General features: G+C 39.7%; 1 pseudogene; it reads left to right on the top strand.

The window, feature by feature from the left end:
* Window positions 1-16,368: 16,368 nt before the first annotated feature.
* LOC122732029 lies at window positions 16,369-19,375 on the top strand (annotated as a pseudogene).
* Window positions 19,376-19,865: the final 490 nt, after the last annotated feature.

Raw genomic sequence — 19,865 nt, 5'->3', positions numbered from 1 at the left:
GAAGCAAGAAAGGAGGGAGGGAGGGAGAAAGGAAGGAAGGAAGGGAGACAGGGAGGGAGGAGGAAAGGAAGGAAGGGAGGGAGAGTGGAAGGAATGCAACTCTGGTTATTGGTTCTTAATCTCCACTTCGAATCTGTTGTGGTAAATTGTGGGTCTAGGGGAGAAGGGTCCAGTTGGAAAGATGCCTCTTTTAATCAAGATATTAAGGCTGAAAAGGTTATTCTATGTTTCAGAGGAAGCATTTGATTAAAATGAGCTCTCTGCAAAAATTATATTTTAAGTAAAGTCTAGTTGTTGGTTTTTAAAGTTAATTTTAAAGTTTCAGTTTGATGAAAAAAATAACACTTTTTAATGACTGAGTATTCAATAAAGGTTTGCCTTTAAAAAGTAAGGAAAATTCCCTGAGTGCATACATTAATGAAATGCACTTCACAGGCCTATGATTTGACTCTGAATTTATGATTCCAGTCTGTGCCTGCCATTTACCAGGATCATTTCTACTTCTTTTCCTTTACTGGGATGTTCCAGAAGCCTCCCCTGCCCCTGTTCTTGGTCTGTACAAACCCTAGCCCTCTTCTTCTTACCAGCTCATGCTCCATCTTCTCCACAAAAGTTTCTTTGGAGAAACTTGCCCTCTCCACCTCTCCCAAAGCCCTAATAGTCTCTGCCCTACAGAGGAGCACTCTTGGCCCTGTATGAATGTACGCTGCTCTCTCCATGTCTCTATGTCTTCCCTCCTTCTTTATGCCTTGTTGACTTCTGACACATCGTTTAAGGACAAATGAAATGCCATCTCCTTGAGGAATCCTTCCCTGAACCTCACAGTTGATCTTCTCTCTCAGATCACGTGTAGTACTTAATTTTGCCCTTCTCTAAAATATACTTTTGGTTACAATTATCTGTGTATTTGTCTTATCTCTCAGATTCTAAGCTGTCTGGACTCAGGGAATTTATCTTATTCAGTCTTATTCAACAGCCTTAGCACAGTGACTTGCATTTAGGTACATAACACATAAATGTTAATAAACTGAGTGAATTCACTTCAGTAATAATAATAATAGGGCAGCTAGGTGGCACAGTGGATAAAGCACTGGCCCTGGATTTAGGAGGACCTGAGTTCAAATCTGGCCTCAGACACTTGACACTTACTAGCTGTGTGACCCTGGGCAACCCTCATTGCCCCGCAAAATAATAATAATAATAAACAACCAACAAATATTTGTTAAGCTCCTACTATGTGAATATGAAACTGGGGATTCAAAGATAAGAATTAGCACAGTCCCTGTCTTCAAGAAACTTACATTTGACTAAGGGGAATATGGGAAGTATGCAGGTGACAAAACCACATGATGGGTAGGATGGAGATGCAAATTTCTCCAGGAATAGTTGAGGAAGGGGAGAACAGTTTCCCCTGTATATAATCAAAGAAGGATTCCTGGAGGGGGTCGCACCTGAGCTAACCCTTGAACTATGAACCTCAAACTACAATGACAAAGGTTTGAGACCTTTTTCCTCCTTTGAACACACACCAGTTTATCACCTGCCTTCTAAAATGTGGCACCTAGAAATGCATATAATATTCTACCTGTTTCCTCATCTGTAAAATGTGTGGGGATGGGGAGGAAATGGCAAACCATTACAGCATCTTTGCCAGGAAAATCCCAAATAGGGTCATGAAGAGTTGGACATAACTGAACAACGTCAGATATGATTTGACTGAGACAGGGACAACAAGACAAAGTCAATACAAAGTAATACAAGAGAATAATGCTTATGGCTAGTAAGGACTTGAGAGAACAGGAGAGTCTTTTTCTCCTATAACTGCACAAAAAAGAGATTCAGAAAAAAAGCAGCTGACATTTATATAGTTCTTTAAGCTTTTAGATACATTATCTCCCTTGAGATACATCACAACAATCCTATGAGGTAAGTGTTATTATCTCTATTTTACAGATGAGGAAACTGAAGACCAGAGAGGTTAAGTGATCTGCAGAGTATCAGACAACTGCTAAGCATCTGGGGAAGAATTTGAACATGTCTTTCTGACTCCAATTCCAGAGCTCTAACCATTATGCCAAATATGCATAATAAATGTTTACTGAATTATGCATGAATGAATGAATGAATGAATATCCTCCTTCAAGTTCCTGTATCAGGAAAAGAGCTCTTTCCCTGGGTACCCCATTCTTTTCTGCTTGACAAATATTGTTGACTCACAATAGCAATAAAAGCTTAATTATGCATAGCACTTTCTGGCTACTGAGTTCTTTCTTCATCCATTCTTTTATATATGTATATATATGTGTGTATATATATATATATACATATATATTTTTTTTAATTAGGCAATTGGGGTTAAGTGACTTTCCCAGGGTCACACAGCTAGTAAGTGTTAAGTGTCTGAGGCCAGATTTGAACTCAGGTCCTCCAGACTTCAGGGCTGGTGCTCTATCCACTGCACCACCTAGCTGCCCCAATATATATATTTCAATATATATTTTTTCCATTCTTTCATTAGATTCCCAAAAGAGCTCAATGAGGGGAGCTGGACAGGGACCACTGAACCTATTTTACAGATAAGAAACCTGTTCCTCAGTGAGGAGACATGAATTGGTCAAGGTCACACAGTTGCAAAGGTGAGACTCCAACTAAAGCCTTTCAATTCCATGTCCATTATACATTCCACTCTTTTATATTTTTTAGGGAAAAAGGTAAGGATGATGATGATGAGGTGGCAGTGGTGATGGTGATGATGGTGGTGGCGGTGATGTTGTGGTGGTGATGATGATAATTCTTTGTGTTAATAACAGCTCTTCAAGTTTTATGAGGCACTGTTTTCATAGCAGTCCTATGACGTAAATAATGCAAGCACTGATCACCACCATTTTACAGATGAGGATACTGACGCTCTGAGAGATAAAGTGACTTTACCAGAATCACAAAGGTAACAATTGGTGGAGTTGGGAAATGAACACATATCCTAGAATCAGTCCCCAAACTGGGGAGTTGGCAGGGACTTCAGCCATCATGCCTGAAAGAAAGCCCCATGATAACCTTACAGACAAGTGGTCCTGTCATTGTGAATTCAGTCATCTTTCCACAATGCCCCTATGAGAACAAATGAGCCTCTTTCCACTTTATGAGCTGTTCAAGCAGTTCAGGATGCTGATTCACAGGTCACCTAATAGAGTTCTGCCCGAATGAGCTGATGATTCGAATGGCCTTGATTCTGTCAACTCCTTCACCTCATGGCAAAGCCAAAAGGTGTTAAGAACAATGGGGATTTTCCGATGATTTGTCAGTTCCATTTTATCTAAGCCCAATGAAAACCACCCATCTACTTCTCATTGATTTATTCAATATCTGCTTGTGGCAGTAATCCAAGGATTGCCTGTCATCCTCAATGCAATCAAACAAACATTGATCAAGCATCTCTTTTGCCCAAGTCCCTGTGTTTAGTGTTGGAGTTTTTATTCTTAAAAAGAAGCAATGTCAAAATGTTCATGTCGGAGCTCTGAAATATAACAATAAACAAATCCAATAATTCAACAGCAAGTCTTAAGTGCCCGGTATTTACAAGATACTAAGCATCACCCTGGGGCACAACACAAAGATTAAATGGGGGACAGTGGTAAGGGCTAAGAGTCAAGAGGACTGTATTATGTTATAGTCACTCATCTATTCCCCTAGATTACTTCAAACAAGTCACTTTCCCAGCCTGGCCCTCAATTTATCTATTTATAAAATGAGGGGATTATATGAATGATCTCCAAGTTTCCTTCTGGCTTTGATATTCTCTGTCGTAAGGGTACCAGTTTGTACATATATTCCTCCTTGCTCTAGCATCGGCCCTTCTAGCACTGATAGTCTATGTTGGCAGGGAGGATGAAACAGTAATAGAATGCTAGATGACATCAGGATCACCTGGATTTGAATCCCACCTCAGACTCAGATCTGTTGTAGTCAAGTCATTTAACCTCTATAAGTCTCAGTTTTCTCATCAGTAAAAAAATAATATATTGCAACAGCTACCTCCCAGGGTTGTTGTGAGGATCAAATGAGATAGTATATGCAGGCAGCTAGGTGGTCCAGTGGATAAAGTGCTGAGCCTGGAATCAGAAAGACTCATCTTCCTGTATTCAAATCTGACTTCAGACACTTCCTAGCTGTGTGACCCTGGGCAAATCATTTAACCCTGCTTGCCTTAGTTTCCTCATCTGTAAAATGAGCTAGAGAAGGAAATGGCAAACCACTGCAGTATTTTTGCCAAGAAAACCCCAAATAGGGTCACAAAGAGTCGAGCACTACTGAAATCACTGAACAACAAAATGCAAAGTATTTTATAAATCATAAAATGTGAACCATTTTATTTGTGTGTGTTAAGGTCCCTCCCAGCTTCTATCCACTAAAGCACTGGTGTCAAATTCAAATTGAAACTAGTCTACTAAATGATACATAAAGATCCCTGTGGATAGCATATCAACTTAGAAAACCACAACTTCTTTTTTTAATGAATACTTCTTTTATTAATATTTAATTTATTTATATATTTTATTAATTCTTTTTTTAATATCAGCACATTTCCTTATAGAGGAGCTCTATTTTCATCTGGTTCTTGGGAAGATTAAGGGTGGACCATGTATTTGACAACTCTTATCTAGAACCCTTCCAGTTTCATCTCTATATGAGTCCATGCTTCTAAATAAGACATTTCCCCTGCCTTCAAGGAGCTCATAGTCTAGTGGTTTAGTTATGCCAAGGACTCAAACATAATACAAGATGGAACCCAGTAAGTGTATAAGAGAAGTCCAAAGTGATGGGAACAGTAGGAGGAGAAAACAGTATTTGAATTTAACCCTGCAACATGAGTCATTCCCCTGGCAATGTTGAAGTCTTCCTCACATAGTTCACAGTTGATCTGCCTCTACTTTTGGGGGGACCTGGCACCAAGCACAGTATTTGATTGACTCTTCTAATTGGAAGACCTTCAAGTTGGCTCCCAGAAAAGGTGCAGAGAGAGGGATGCTGGCTTGTAGTCTTCACAGGAATATGTAAACAGAGGGGGCAAGGAGAGAGTGTTACAGGTGCTAACTCTTCAGAATGCAGGATAAGAGTCATGTTGTACATGGGAAAGCCTGAGTTATTATTCCTTGTGAATGTCAGAATATCTTTTTAAGATAAAAAACATTTTAAAAACTATCTCCCACCCCTATGGATCTATGATCCCCAGGAATAAATTCCATATTGGAACTCACTACAATATCACATTGTTATCCCATAGCTCATCAGTACATGGGTTAGGTTCTTGGACACCAAGAGTCAATTTATGTGGAGAGAGCCCAGAATAGAGGCCAGAGCTATAGTATCATCTCTATCATTAATTTGTTGTGTAACCATTGGCAGGAAACTTAAAATCACTGGGGTGTTAGTTATGAGAACCAACCCTAAAACCTGAAATGTCTAAAAAAGAATTGTACTCAGTCATTTGGTGAAGGAGAAGGAGCCAGAAGAAAGTATGGCTTCTTCCCGAGTCTTTGTGAGGTTACATTATATAGAGTTCAGACAAGTGCATAAAGACATTTGTCTGATTGGCTGTATGTAGGCAGTAGGGCAGTTTGAGATGTCAATCTAATTTGGGGAATCCTAAACACAAGTTTTGAGTGGACCCAAAACAAGCACTGGGTGGAATCTAAGCATTCCTGACAACCATCTACTTTCCCTGGAGCATCCCTGAGGTCAGCCTGACCTACACAGTAAACTTTTGGGTTAGACAATTTCTAGTCACATAATGTAGATTCAAACAATGTTCATAAATGAGAAATAATCAAGTATTTTTCTTTCTCACAGGGGACTCTTTCCTATCTTTAAAATGAAGACCTTATGCAAAATGTCATAATGAAAAGAACAGAACCTGGTAAGCACATGAGTTCCAAATGATAGGAAAGCAGGAGCAGGAGTTAGGAGAACTGGATTTTAGTATTAGCTTTTGCATGTACTTGCTAAGATGTGGGCAAGACATTTGTCATCTCTGGGCCTTGTTCCATTTTTCAGTTTTTGTTTTCTATCTGAAAAATGAAGAGATTGGACTGAAGATCATTCAGTTTATTATTTGGAGATGACTAAGCTTGATCATTAACCTAAACAAAAATCCACTTTGTCTACACTGATCAAGATAACCATTAAATTATTTCCATATCCCTACCTCACCCTGTGCCATCTAGATACACTCTAGGGAAGTGAGTACTCTAGTGCATTAAATAGATTCATTGGTCACAGACTACCTAGTATCAAAGATATTCTATGTATGTTACATTTCCCATCAGACTGTAAGCTCCTTGAAAGCAAGGATGGACATTGTTTATCTTTTTCATTCCTAGTTCCCAGCACAGTACCTTGTACAAAATAGGTACTTACTACATTTTTGTTGAATTGAATTGAACTGAATTATAAAATATTGCTAACATGGCATTTTACAGAAGCATGGAGAAGGAACACAACTGCCCCAGAGTCACACAGTGGGAAAGCCCAAATCAAATCTGGTCCATTTAACTGACTAAGAAAGGGATATGGGGTTAATTCAGAGGAAATAACAATGATGTGTGTCAGGGGTTGAGAGCAGTCCCTCTATCTAGAAATATTTCTCAGACTAGAATAAACTGCTGAAAGGGGATGGATAGAAAATGTAAGGAATGGAGAGATCCAAAGGGTTAGCTCATTGGAAATAACAGCACCCAGGAAATAACAACTTCCAACTGCAAAAACAAGGACTGTTTCTGCTGATCAGTCTCTTTATGCTTTGTGAGGAGAAGGGCCAAGGGATCCCAGAGAAGTTTCTCAGCTACCTGAGTCCTGTCCTTCCCAATTCACAGGCAGCCAATCATGACTCAAGCTGCTACAGAGGACCAGCATGGCCAGTAACCCACCCTCTACTCTATGGGTAGCTGCATTTGGGACTTTAAGTAGCAGTTATCAGCACATTTATAGAGAAACAAGTAGTCATTTCTGCAAAGTCTACATGGTTTGAAGATGGAGGACAACCCCAACCTGGCCTCCTTACCCTTCTTCCCCTCTCCTCTTTCCCTGAATTTCTTTCAACCAATCCCTGATTCTTCCCAGTTCCACATCATCAGTGGCTGATGAGTTTGGGAGAGTGTTCACTGTGGCAATATGATGCCACATTATTTTATGAATACTAATACTTTAGATTGGACTTGGGATTTCATTGGCACAAGAAGCTCCCTCCCCCAATGCAGATCATAACTTTTCTACAACATATAGTCTTACAGCATTTCTTGAGGCACTGAGATGTTAAATGATTTGTCCAAGTCACACAGCTTGTATGTGTCAGAGGTAGATTTGGAACCCAGGTGTTTCTGACACCAAGGTTAGTTCTCTATCCTCTATGACACATTGCTTCTTGTGAAACTTAATAGTCATGTTTATATATATATATATATGTATATATATATATATATATATTTTAAACTACTTAGATCAAGTTGACATGTTAAAAAGACTTTTCCTAGAGATATAATGCTTTGGGTCCTGGATACAGGAAGGCTTGAATTTGAATCCAGCCTCAGACACTTACCATATGTGTGACCCTAGGTAAGCCACTTCACCACAGTCTGCCTCAGTTTTCTCTGCTGTAGAATGGGGATAATAATAGCAAACACCTCCAGAGGTTGTTATAAGGAACAAATGAGATATTTGTAAAGCCCTTAGCACAATGTCTGGCACATAGTAGGTGCTTAATAAATGTATGTTCCCTTACCTTTCTCCTAACATATTCAGTCACTTAAAGTACAAAAGAGTGTATGTCTGAGTTCTAGCACAGTGCTTCATACAGACATGAAGAACTTGTGATTTCTTCAAAACAGGGAACTCCTGACAGGTGGGCAGAGCGAAGATGGCAGAGGAAAGTCAGTAAGTGCTTTGAGATCCTGACACAATCACTCCAAAAAACTCCAAATAATGCCATAAGACAATTCCTGGAGATATAATTCTTTGAGATTCCATATTTTATCAAACAAAAACCAGGCTAAAAAGGGTTAAGAACCTTGCTTCAGGCTTATTTTTTAAAATTAACTAATCAACTACTTCTTAAGCACCAACAATGTGCCAGACTTTGGACCAGGCTCTGGAAAGGAGCTTTTTGCCACTCTGCAACTGGGTCATCTGAATCCTTTGCCTCTTTCCTAGGCATGGGCAGTCCTTCTCAGAGAGGATCTTTGCTGACTTCCTTCTGCTACAGATTCAGCTCTTTAGGGTCATTTTCTAGAAGGATCCTCAACTTCTGGAGGAACCTGGCCTACTTTCAGGAGTCATCGGCAAGGAAATGGAAAGGAGTGTACCTGCCTTCATGAGAAAAACCAAACCCAACCAAACATAGCTGATTAACAAAGTGTGGCTGAGTCAGCCCTGTCCGACTCATTGGGGAAATTCTGTTCAATTCAATTACATCACTGCTGTTGCTACAGACCCAATTCTAGTTGCATGATTCAGAGAGGCAACATCATCAAATATGCAAAACATTCCAAGGGTCATTTGAAAGCTTGGAACAAGGATAAAGCATCTTCCACTAGAAACCTGGGTGATAGCATTGGGAAAATTAAAAACAAACAAACCAACCACCAGCCAATCAACAAATCGCCCACATAGTCAGGATGGTATAACAAGAATTTGAGCTCCTCCTCAATGGAGGTATTTGAACTAAATGGTCACTAAGAATTTATTATTGGCAGAGCCCATCGAGACCATTTATTCCAAGAGTCCTTAACCTTTGTTGTGTGTCATGGGCCCCTTTGGTGAAGCCCATGCACTTCTCTTCACAACAATGCATTTAAATGCATAAAATTAAATGCAGAGGAGTACAAAGAAAACCAATACGTCAAAGTACAGTTATTAAAATATTTTAAAAATAATTTCCCAATTCCTAGTTTAAGAACCTGGGATTTAGCCCAACCTCTTTACAAAGGATAAATGCCCTCAGAGAAGGGAAGGGACTTGTCCAAGGTCCTAGAGATAGTAAAGAGTAAATCCAGTATTCAAACCCAAATCTTTGTGAATGGTGGGGAGAGTACTGGCTTTGGATTCAGAGAATCTGGGTTCAAATATTGCTCCTGGTATTTATTATAAGCTTTAATAAATCATTTAACTTTATTGAGCTTCAGTTTCCTCATCTTTAAAATAGGAAGGTTGAACTAAACCAAGCCTTTTTCCATCCTATCACATTACCAGTCAGGGATGCTGCACACTAGACCTACATAAGGCAAGAGAATTTGACTCAGTGACCTCCTAGATTCCTCCCTCAGGCCTGGTCTGTAATTAGTACCAGGCTCCCCTTCAATAAAGATGGAAAGTAATTTGTTCCAGGTTTCCTTACTTCCAGAAACTTGGATCTTGGGAAAGAGCTTTACCAGTTCCTTTCCTTAACTTTTGGAATCAACACTTCCATCAGCCTGATAAGGTTCGGAAAAGAAGGTCAGAAATTAAGTCCAAATGACTCAAGCCTGGAGGGATGAAATGGCTGCTTCCTATGGGATGTTTCCTAGAGCTTCTGGAGTAGGAACGTGGAGCTACAAAATGGTGGATGGAGTTTCAGTCAGCAATGTGCCTAGCCTTGGGACTTTGGGTCAATCATTTCATCCTGTCATCTAATATGTTACCTCTTTAGAATCTCCTCCAGGCTTCATGCCATTGGCAAGTTTGATCAAGATGACATCCATAACTTCATCAAAAACAAATGCCGAATAGATTGAGCCAAGTATAGATCTCTAGGACAACACACTAGAAACTTCCCTATGAGATGTCATAAACTGATTCATCACTACATTGTGGGTGCTATCATTTAACCAGCTCCAAATCCACCTACTATAATTCTACTATATTCAGCCCACATTTCTCCATCTTGTCCAGAAGGAAGGAAGGAAGGAAGGAAGGAAGGAAGGAAGGAAGGAAGGAAGGAAGGAAGGAAGGAAGGAAGGAAGGAAGGAAGGAAGGAAGGAAGGAAGGAAGGAAGGAAGGAAACAAGCATTTATTAAGAGCCTACTAAATGCCAACATTGTGCTAAAGAATGAAATTTCAGGGTGCAGCATCTTAGAAATCAAACAGTGTCAGGCAGCTAGGTGGCATAGTGGGTGAAGCACTGGGCCTGGATCCAGGAGGACCTGAGTTCAAATCCGGCCTCAGACACTTGACACTAGCTGTGTGACCCTGGGCAAGTCACTTAACCCTCATTGCCCTGCCAAAAAAAAAGAAAAGAAATCAAACAGTGTCAGGTGATGACAAGGCCTAAGATACAATTGATCACCTCTGTGGGGAGGGAGGGTTGAGGTAGAATAGAGACAATGGTCTTGCTTGATTAACTGTGAATTCAGGGTCATCAGCATGAATACTGTAGTCTCTAAAGATGATGGCAAGTGTTAGGAGTGATATGACAGTTGTGTGCCAGTTTCTTTGTCACTCAACACATAAAGAAAATGTAACAGAACTATTAATGTTGCACCATTAAGACTGTATACTCGAGGCAGCTAGGTGGTGCAGTGGATAGAGCACTGGACCTGGATTCAGGAGGACCTGAGTTCAAATCTGACCTCAGACACAACACTAGCTGAGTGACCCTGGGCAAGTCACTTAACCCCAATTGCCTCACCAAAAAAAAAAAAAATACTGTATACTCTTAGTTCCATCATGTCATGTGACATTTGAAAATTCAAATTATATTGATTACTGCCTCTTCCTGGGCCTTAGTTTCTTCATCTGTAAAAATAATGAAATTGAACCAAATAATTATTAGTGTCCCCTTAAAGTCTAATGCTCTCTGTTCTAAGGTCCTTTTCAGCTACGTCTATGAGACAAGTATAGTATAATGGGAAGAGGATGAGACCTGCAGCAGGGTCATCCTGGAGAAAGAGCTCTGATTCTAGATTCGAAGCACTGACTGCTCATTTAAACCCTGCCTCTGAAGCTTGCTGGCCACCTTCGTGATCTCGGGCCAGTCAAATCCTCTAGTCCTCCATTTACTCACCTCTAAAATGAGAGGGACAGAAAAGGTAGCCTCCAAGGGCTCTTTCAGCTCTAATTCCCTGATCCTATGACATGGATTCAAATCTATCTTGGACCCTTCATGGCTACATGAGCCGGGATAAGTCATCCTATTCTCTGAGCCTGTTTCCTCATCTCTAAATATAAGCGTGATATATCCACAATCTGTCCTCACTGTGAGGAAGGTGATATGGGGGGAGGGGGGTGGGGGGAGGGGGGGCTAATTATCAAGCTCCCTTCTGAGTCTAAGGTTGTATGTTCTATGATTCAAGAAGTTTGGACCAATTTAGGGACATACTTCATATACATGCAAGAACTCCAAGAGCTAGGTATAGCAATATAAGAGAAAGAGCTAAACCAAACATAATTAAAATCCAAGAAGCACCAAGGAGACAGTGAGGAACTGGGCTAGAACAACAGCTGTGGATTGGGAAAAAGAATCATAGAATCTTGGTTTTTGTTTTTGTTTTTGTAGGGCAATGAGGGTTAAGTGACTTGCCCAGGGTCACATAGCTAGTAAGTGTCAAGTGTCTGAGACTGGATTTGAACCCAGGTCCTCCTGAATCCAAGGTCGGTACTTTATCCACTGCACCACCTAGCTGCCCCTAGAATCATAGAATCTTATTGTGATAGGGACCTTAGAAGCCATTCGGCCCAAATGCCTCGTTTGTACAGGGAGGAAAACAGAATTGCACAGAAAAATATTATGGCCAAGATCACACGGTGACCCAGAGATTAGGAATCAGGTCTTCTGAGTCTTGGCTCCATGCTCCTTCTCCTACTCAACAATGTCTCTTTAGCACAGGAGTTCTGAACCTGGAACCCTTGAACTTAGACTTTTAAATAATACTTTGAGAAGGATATTTCAATATTTTTTGTCCTTTGTAGTCCTATGTAGTTTGTTTTGTACATTATCTAAGAAGGGCTGCCTAGGCCTTAGCCAAAGGGGTCTGTGGCAGGTAGGTGGAAGATGAGATTAGAGGGGCCTAGATGCTAGGGTGAGAACAGAAGGACATTCACAAGCTTCATGTATTCCATTCCCCGTCTTTGTCTAAAGATGTTGTGGGGTCATCAGAGGGGTACGAGATTGGCCTGTTCTCAGGAGTCCAGTCCCTGGCAGTTGTGGATTCCACTTTGATTGTTTGCATATATTTGTATTTTAAAATCCCAACTGCCACCTTGGAAGTGGAATTTAAACTCACAATTTTTGCATTTAAAAATAACAATTGCAGCCTGAGCACAGTCTCGGAAAAGGAATGCGGGAGTGCAGAGGCAGGAAGGATTGGTATTCATTGGGACGGATGAATTCCCCTAAGCTCTTGGCTTTTCTGAGAAGCTGTTCAAAGATTTCACGTAAAAAAATAACCCAAATAAACAACGAGGCTGAAACTGAAAGGGACAGACTGTCCCAGAAAATCCAGGGGCCAGAAGCCCCCTACAGCCACAAGGAAACTAATTTATGGAGCGGGGAAGAGTCAGGAAAGTAAAGAAAATAAACCCAAAGGTCCAGAAAGTCCTCTGAGTAAAGCAGAGACCTTGACAGAAGCAGGGTCCTAAGATTTAGAGGCCTTGGTATTAAAGGTCCACCACATTGCAAATGTGAATGTTTCTTTCTTCCTTCCTTCCTGTCTGTTTTTATTTCTCTTTCTTTCTTTCTTTCTCCTTCCTTCCTCCCTCTCTCCTGTCTTCTCTTCCTCCCTTTCTCCTTTCTTTATTTTTTTCCTTTATTCCTACCTTCCTTTTGGTTTCCTTCCTTCCTTCCTTCCTTCCTTCCTTCCTTCCTTCCTTCCTTCCTTCCTTCCTTCCTTCCTTCCTTCCTTCCTTCCTTCCTTCCTTCCTTCCTTTCTTTCTTTCTTTCTTTCTTTCTTTCTTTCTTTCTTTCTTTCTTTCTTTCTTTCTTTCTTTCTTTCTTTCTTTCTTTCTTTCTTAAGCCTGTTTACCCTGCTTTAAACAGCCTGGTCGCCCCTGATCCCAGAGGCTTATACTATTGATGCCAATCTTACTACAGGCATTTGATCAGTTTAACCCACCGTAGTTCAGACTCCATCTGAGCTCAGGAAATACTGCCCAACTCAACCTCCTCACTAGCAAGGACTATAGGTGTGAATGATAAAAGAGGCTTGGGATTGCCTCTCCATATTTATTTCCCGCAATCTCCATAGCACTTAACTCTGTACTTTTCAAATACCAAAGCCCTTAGTAAGTAATATTGTATATTATAGTAATACATGTTGTGTCTTGTCCATCTTTTAGAGCTTGTCTTATGAAAACTTTGTATCTCCTTAACTGGGAACAGAAATTGCAAAGCTCCTTCAATGACTACAAACTCTCCCAGAAATCTAGGCTCACTTTTGGATGCCAACATTCTATTGGTGTTATAATATGATATCTAGTCATATAATAACTATAGTGTCTAAAGAATTCAAACGGAGAAGCCCTCAGGTGGGGTGGGGCAATGGAAAGATACATGGTAGATGGGAATAGACTGTAACATACAACAAATAAGGGACTGAAAAGAGGAACCAGTACACAGTTTGCCAACAGAAAAATGCATGATTGAGAGAGATGAGTTGGCTCATGGGTGAGTGGGAGAGGTAACTAACCAGTAGATAAACTGGCTGCTTTTCAGGGGTTGAGCCAGGGTGATCCTTGGATAACAAATCCACAATCTATCTCTAAGAGCTTACTTGAAACATTTCTATATTGCCAGCACCTGCATCAACTGTCCCCTGTTGGCATATCTTTTCACAATTTAGAGTCACTTTGAGAAACACCTTGGTAATCGAGTGCTGGACTTGAAACAAGGAGGAATTGAATGTGAATCCCAACTCAGACACTTACTAGTTATATGAACATGGGCAAATCACTTAACTGCTCTTGGCTTCAGTTCCCTCAGCTGTAAAGGGAGTAAATAATAGCACCTGACTCAAAGAATTGTTGGAAGGAGCAAATGATAAACATGTAAAGCACCTTCTAAACCTTAAAGGGCTCCATAAATATTAGCTCTTGTGATCATGCCAGGGTAAGACCTAGGAGCTATACTTGGGGAAACAATGATTAACATTTCTCGAATGCTTTAAAGCTTACATAGCACTTTTCTCAGGAGGCCTTTGTGTGGCAATAATAATCATTAATAATGATAATAGTTAACTTTTATATAGTACTTACTTCATGTCAGGCACTTTGTGAAGCATTTTACAATTATCTCACTTGATCTTCACAACAACCCCGGGAGGGAGGTGCAATTATTACCCTTATAGATGAGGAAACTGAGGCAAATGGGGGTTAAATGACTTGCCCAGGTTCACAAACTAGGAAATGTCTGAGGCTAGATTTGAACTCAAGTCTTTCTGATTCCAGGCCTAGTGCTCTAACCACTGTGAAACTTGCTGCCACTAAGTAATTAAGATATAGAATTTAAAGATACAGTTCATAGAGGTTAATTGACTTGCTCAAGGTGACGGACAGAAAATAGATTTTTTTTTCGACCCTAAGGCTGGCATTTATTTTGCTGTCTCATGATGACCTTCTATGGTTGTAAAAGATCCCCTCCCACACAGCTGACATGGCTTCCTGGAGAATGTTCATTAAGTATAAGCTATCAAAGTCAGTAAGTGGCTCAGTGGAAAGAGCACTGGCCTTGGAGAAAGGAAGATGCATTTCTTCCAGAGTTTAAATCTGGACTCAGACACTTATCAGCTGTGTGACCCCTGGAAAGGCACATAACCTATTTACCTCAGTTTTCTCATCTGTAAAATGAACTGGAGAAGGAAATAACAAACCACTCCAGTATCTTTGCCAAGAAAACCTCAAATGGAAATGACTGAACAACAATGACATCAAAGAAAGAACCAAGATTTCACCTAGATGATAAACAAAGTGAAGAAATAGGCCAATGATATTGGGGAAATTGATGCAAGGAGGGAAGGGCATGGACAGTAGTAGAGCCAAATGACAAATGTCCTCCAAGTAGTGAGAGAGAATGGCACCTACCTCACTCTTATGGCGCAAATTTTTTCCCCTAGAGAGGAAAAGTTCCCAGTGACAGACAGTCTGACCACATTTAGAGCAAAACCAGAAAGAGCATTAAATGAGTCATGATCAAGAGGGCACTGGGGAAAAAACAGGGCACTGGAAAGGAAGTCAAGAGGTCAATCAAGTAATGGTCCATTTCTCAGCACCATTGGCATGCCCAGTCATCTGGTACCGAATATCAGGGAATCAGGAGATGTGCATGGCCTGATTCCAGCCCTCACCCATACATCCACCAGGTCTAGCTGGGGAAGTAAAAGTGGGAAATAATACTAGCCCCATCTTAATCTGGGAGGGAATCCAGCACTTTGAGTTCAGAGATCTGGGTTCAAGTCAAGAGGAATGGCCCAATGCTTCCCCTTTCCTGCTAGGAAGGAGCTTGCTCCATATCTCTGCCTATTGAATTCTTTCCATTTCTGCAGGTTCCATGTGTTCCAATAACCTTCCCTGACCCTCAGACTAGAAGTGTTTTCTTTCCTCATATTTCCCCAGCACTTTGATGGAAGCTCTTCTTTATTTGCATCATATCCTCCATTGTATTGTAGTCATTTGTGTACATATATTCCCCCATCTGCATTCCTTTCTATGATTGTTATTGTTAGCAACATTTATTTATTTATTTACTTTGTTTGCAAAGTGCTCCTCTCTAAGATTACCTTCCATTCTCTCTATATTTATCTTGTGTATGTATATATATATATATACATGTGTGTGTACATGTGTGTATACACACATGTGTATGTATATATACAAATATGCATATGTATATGTATAAACATGCATGTAGTCTCCTCCATTCAAATATGAGCCCTTCGAGAGCAGGGGTGATTTGTTTCTTTTTTTCTTTGCAACACCAGTGCTTGGCACAGGATAGGCATGTAATAAATACATTTTGATTAATTGATTATTTCATGTACATTATCTCATTTGTGTGTATGTATATGTGTGTGTATATATATATATATATATATATATATATATTGCTTTTATTATCACTGTTATTATTGCTTTCCAAAGTTAGTCCCCAGGGGCCAGCTACGTGGTGCAGTGAATAAAGCACCAGCCCTGGATTCAGGAAGACCTGAGTTCAAATCCGGCTTCAGACACTTGACACTTACTAGCTGTGTGACCTTGGGAAAGTCTCTTAACCCTCATTGCCCTGCCAAAAAAAAGGAAAAAAAAAGAAAAATCAAAGTTAGTCCCCAAATTTAGATAAGTATACTGTCACACATATGATATGATTTGAGAAGTACAAAAAGTTCCACTGACCAATATATTTCCTCCAAGCGTATGCCATCAGTCCTGGAATTCTCGAGCTTTCAGGGACATCTATGGTTTAAGGAATCACCTCCAGAAAACCCTTTTAGTCATTCCTTGGACAGTTTTTTCCTTGCATTTGAAGAGGGGACTGTCCAGCTGAAGGTAGTTTGGAGGAAAATAACATATGTTCAGGCTTAGAAAACCACAGATATGTTCAACATGCAAAAAATCCATGCTAGAGCTAAGACCTCACTTGTCACCTGGTTTCTTTTATCCCTACACTGATCGCAGACTATGCCTCCCAAGTTTTCCTTGGATCTTAGGGATTCCTGCACTACTTTTCTGATGTTGAGACATATATCCTCCTTCAAGCCCCTATTTACCTTCTATTTTCTATTCCCTGATAATCTGAAACTTGTCTTTTGTTCCTTAATGAACAAAAACTTTTTATAGCATGGATTTCTAAATTTAAAAAAATATATTTGTGTGTGTGTGTTTTTGAGGTGGCACAGTGGATAGAGCACTGGCCCTGGATTCAGGAGGACCTGAGTTCAAATCCAGCCTCAGACACTTAACATTTATTAGCTATGTGACCCTGGGCAAGTCACTTAACCCTCATTGCCCTGCAAAATATATATACATATAAATATATGTATGTATATCAATTTATTTTTATAAGCATTTATCATCTTTCCCTCCCAGCTTCCTCTCCAGTTGAACAATTAAAAATAAATAAAACCATCATAACAAATATGCATAGTCAAACAAAACAAATTCCAGTATTGGCTATGTTGAGCAGTATAAGTTTCATTCTACATTTTAAGTCCATCAAATCTCTGGTAGGTGTTGGGTAGTGTGTTTCATCTTTAGTCCTCTGCATTCATGGTTTATCATTATTCCTGCATGAATTCTGCCTTGACAGACAGAGGCAATAAGAGTATATGGTAAGAGTAAAGAAAGAGAAGCAAGAATGGAAGCAGGAGGCCCTCAAGATAGATTTCTCCTAATTGATAACTTAGCTATATACTAGCCCTTCTAGTCTCTCATTAATAGTCCCTAATCAACACTTAATATCCCCTCCAGTCATTGTTAAATGTAGTCAATTGATTGCACACTAAGCCAGCTAATTAATGAATGGCCAGGACTTAGGTTAGATAAATGGTTCCAGACATGACCAGTCCAAGTCATGGATGATAGGCAGCCAAGGAGAGTGAATGCAGACTAACAGATGAAGAAACACATAAGCATTGGAGTCTAGCCAAGAAGAGCTTTGGGCAGAAGCTCACCCAAAAGAAAAAAAAACATACAGGGGCATGGGAAAATAGAAGTGGGAGGGGAGGAATCAAGTCAGTATGCCAAACTCTGTGCAGTTCAATAGTCAGGGATTCTTAGGCAGAAAAAATAGAAGAGTTAGGATAGGCATAATCACTTCCTTCAAATACCTGAAAGACTGGCACGAAGAATAGAGATTTGTCTTGCCCCAGAGGGCAGAAATGAAAGCAACAGAGGGAGTTTGATTCTGGTTTGACATTTAGAAGCTTATAATTAGAGCTACCTGACAATAGAATGAATGTCAACTTCAGTATTTCTGTGACACTTGTTGCCAACACTTGTAGCTATACAGGTGTTCTTTGCTCATCAGGAAAATGATATAATTTCCAGTGGAGGTAGAGACTCTCCAAGTCAGGCAAGCATCCAGAAGTGTCACCTGAACAACATCTGTGGCAGAGACATTAAACCATTTCCCATTATTTTTATCTAAAAATAATAATATTTTTATTATTTTTTCAATTAAGAAGCATTTATTTTCTCTCCTTCCAATGAAACTGCATACATGTGCATATTGATAAGGAAAGAAGAGAAAATCAAAACTCTTCTTTTGGAGTTCCATATTGGAACGCATTCTATTCTATATTTGGAACAATATGCATAGTCAAGTAAAACAAATTCCTACATTGACCATGTCCAAAACTGAGTGCCTCATACTACCTCTTGAGTCCATCACCTCTCTGTCAAGAGGTGGGTAGCACACTTCACCATGAGTTATCTACAGTCATGACTGGTCATCACATTGATTGGTATTCTTAAGTCTTTCATTGTTTTCTGTCTTTTGAATATGATCCAATTGAGAACATACTGCTATCTTGGTTCTGCTTACTTTACTCTGCATCAGTTCATAGAATCTCCCTAGGTTTCTCTGAAACTATCCATTTAATCATTTCTTATGGCACAATAATATGTCATTATAGTCATAAACCATACTTTTTCAGTAATTCCCTAAATGATGGGCATCACTTGAGTTTGCAATTCTTTGCCAAAAAAATCTGCTGTAAATAGTTTTGCTCATATGGACCTTTCCCTTTTCCTTTGATTCCATCACCTCTTATGTCCTCACAATGGTCCTCTAAGAGAGAAAAGTAAATAAATACATGGAAAGCAAAGTGGGGGCTCTCAGGCCACACTCAAACTAATGGTTGTTTCATTCTGCACCATAAACTTCCCATTTCTTTCTAGAGTTGACATTTTATTTAAAGACATCTTTTCATGTGAAGAACAACAACTCTGGAGACAAGAGTTTGGCCAATTGTCCTACCTGTAAAATAAGAATCGCCCTCATCTTAGATATAAGATGATATATAGATATATTGGCTGGACCTCATCTTAGATAGAAACATTCAGATATACCCTACGGACTTAGGTGACAAGTTTTATTTGGTGATAGCACCTTGTCCAAAGATAGCAAATCAAATTCTATGAATAATCAATTAAACAATCCAGGGCTTACCAATTTTAATATGTGATGTATGTGAAAGTGCATAGAATCTAAAAAGAGATATCACTCTGCCTTTCTGCCTATGTATGTTTTGCAGTCCTACTCGTATACTTCGTAAGAGATGCCATTTACCTCTATGGATTTCAGGTAGACTCCAGAGTTTACCTACTGAAGAAGAAACTAGCCTTCTGGTGGAAACCAAACCCAATATTAAGACAAGACTCTTCCATTAAAAGAGAAAAGGAAGAAGAGAAATTAGGATAACACAACTGCAAGGGAAATGCTTAACTAGAATTTTTAGTGAAAAACACAATATCTAAATTATAACTCTGAGCAAGGGACCAGAGCTATAGTTTGCCAGCCATTTGGATAGTTAGACATGTGGGCAAAAAAAGTATTTGAGTGGGAGAATTATTTTATAGGATTTTCTGGAACTGGCATATTATAACCAATTAGCATGTTACTTTGTGACAATGAAGAAATTCTCCCCTCAAGCCCTACTCAAGTGCCTCATTGTGGTAAGCGGGTACCTCAGGGGTTTAGAGAACAAGTTAGAAGAAAAGGGAACCTTGACTCATTAAACTAAATAATAAAGCATGGTGTCTATAAAAGGAATATCTATGCTAATTAAATAAAAGATAAGGCTGAGAAATTATACTATAAAGGACAAACTTGGCCCCAAAGAGGTATGAGATGATACCTCCCCCTACTCTTTCTCAGAAGTGGGAATTCACAGGTATGGAACATTGCATAT

This window comes from Dromiciops gliroides, chromosome 6 (genome assembly GCF_019393635.1).
Source record: "Dromiciops gliroides isolate mDroGli1 chromosome 6, mDroGli1.pri, whole genome shotgun sequence".
Taxonomy (NCBI): domain Eukaryota; kingdom Metazoa; phylum Chordata; class Mammalia; order Microbiotheria; family Microbiotheriidae; genus Dromiciops; species Dromiciops gliroides.
The sequence above is the reverse complement of the archived record's forward strand: the minus strand, read 5'-3'. Positions and strand labels throughout refer to the sequence as shown.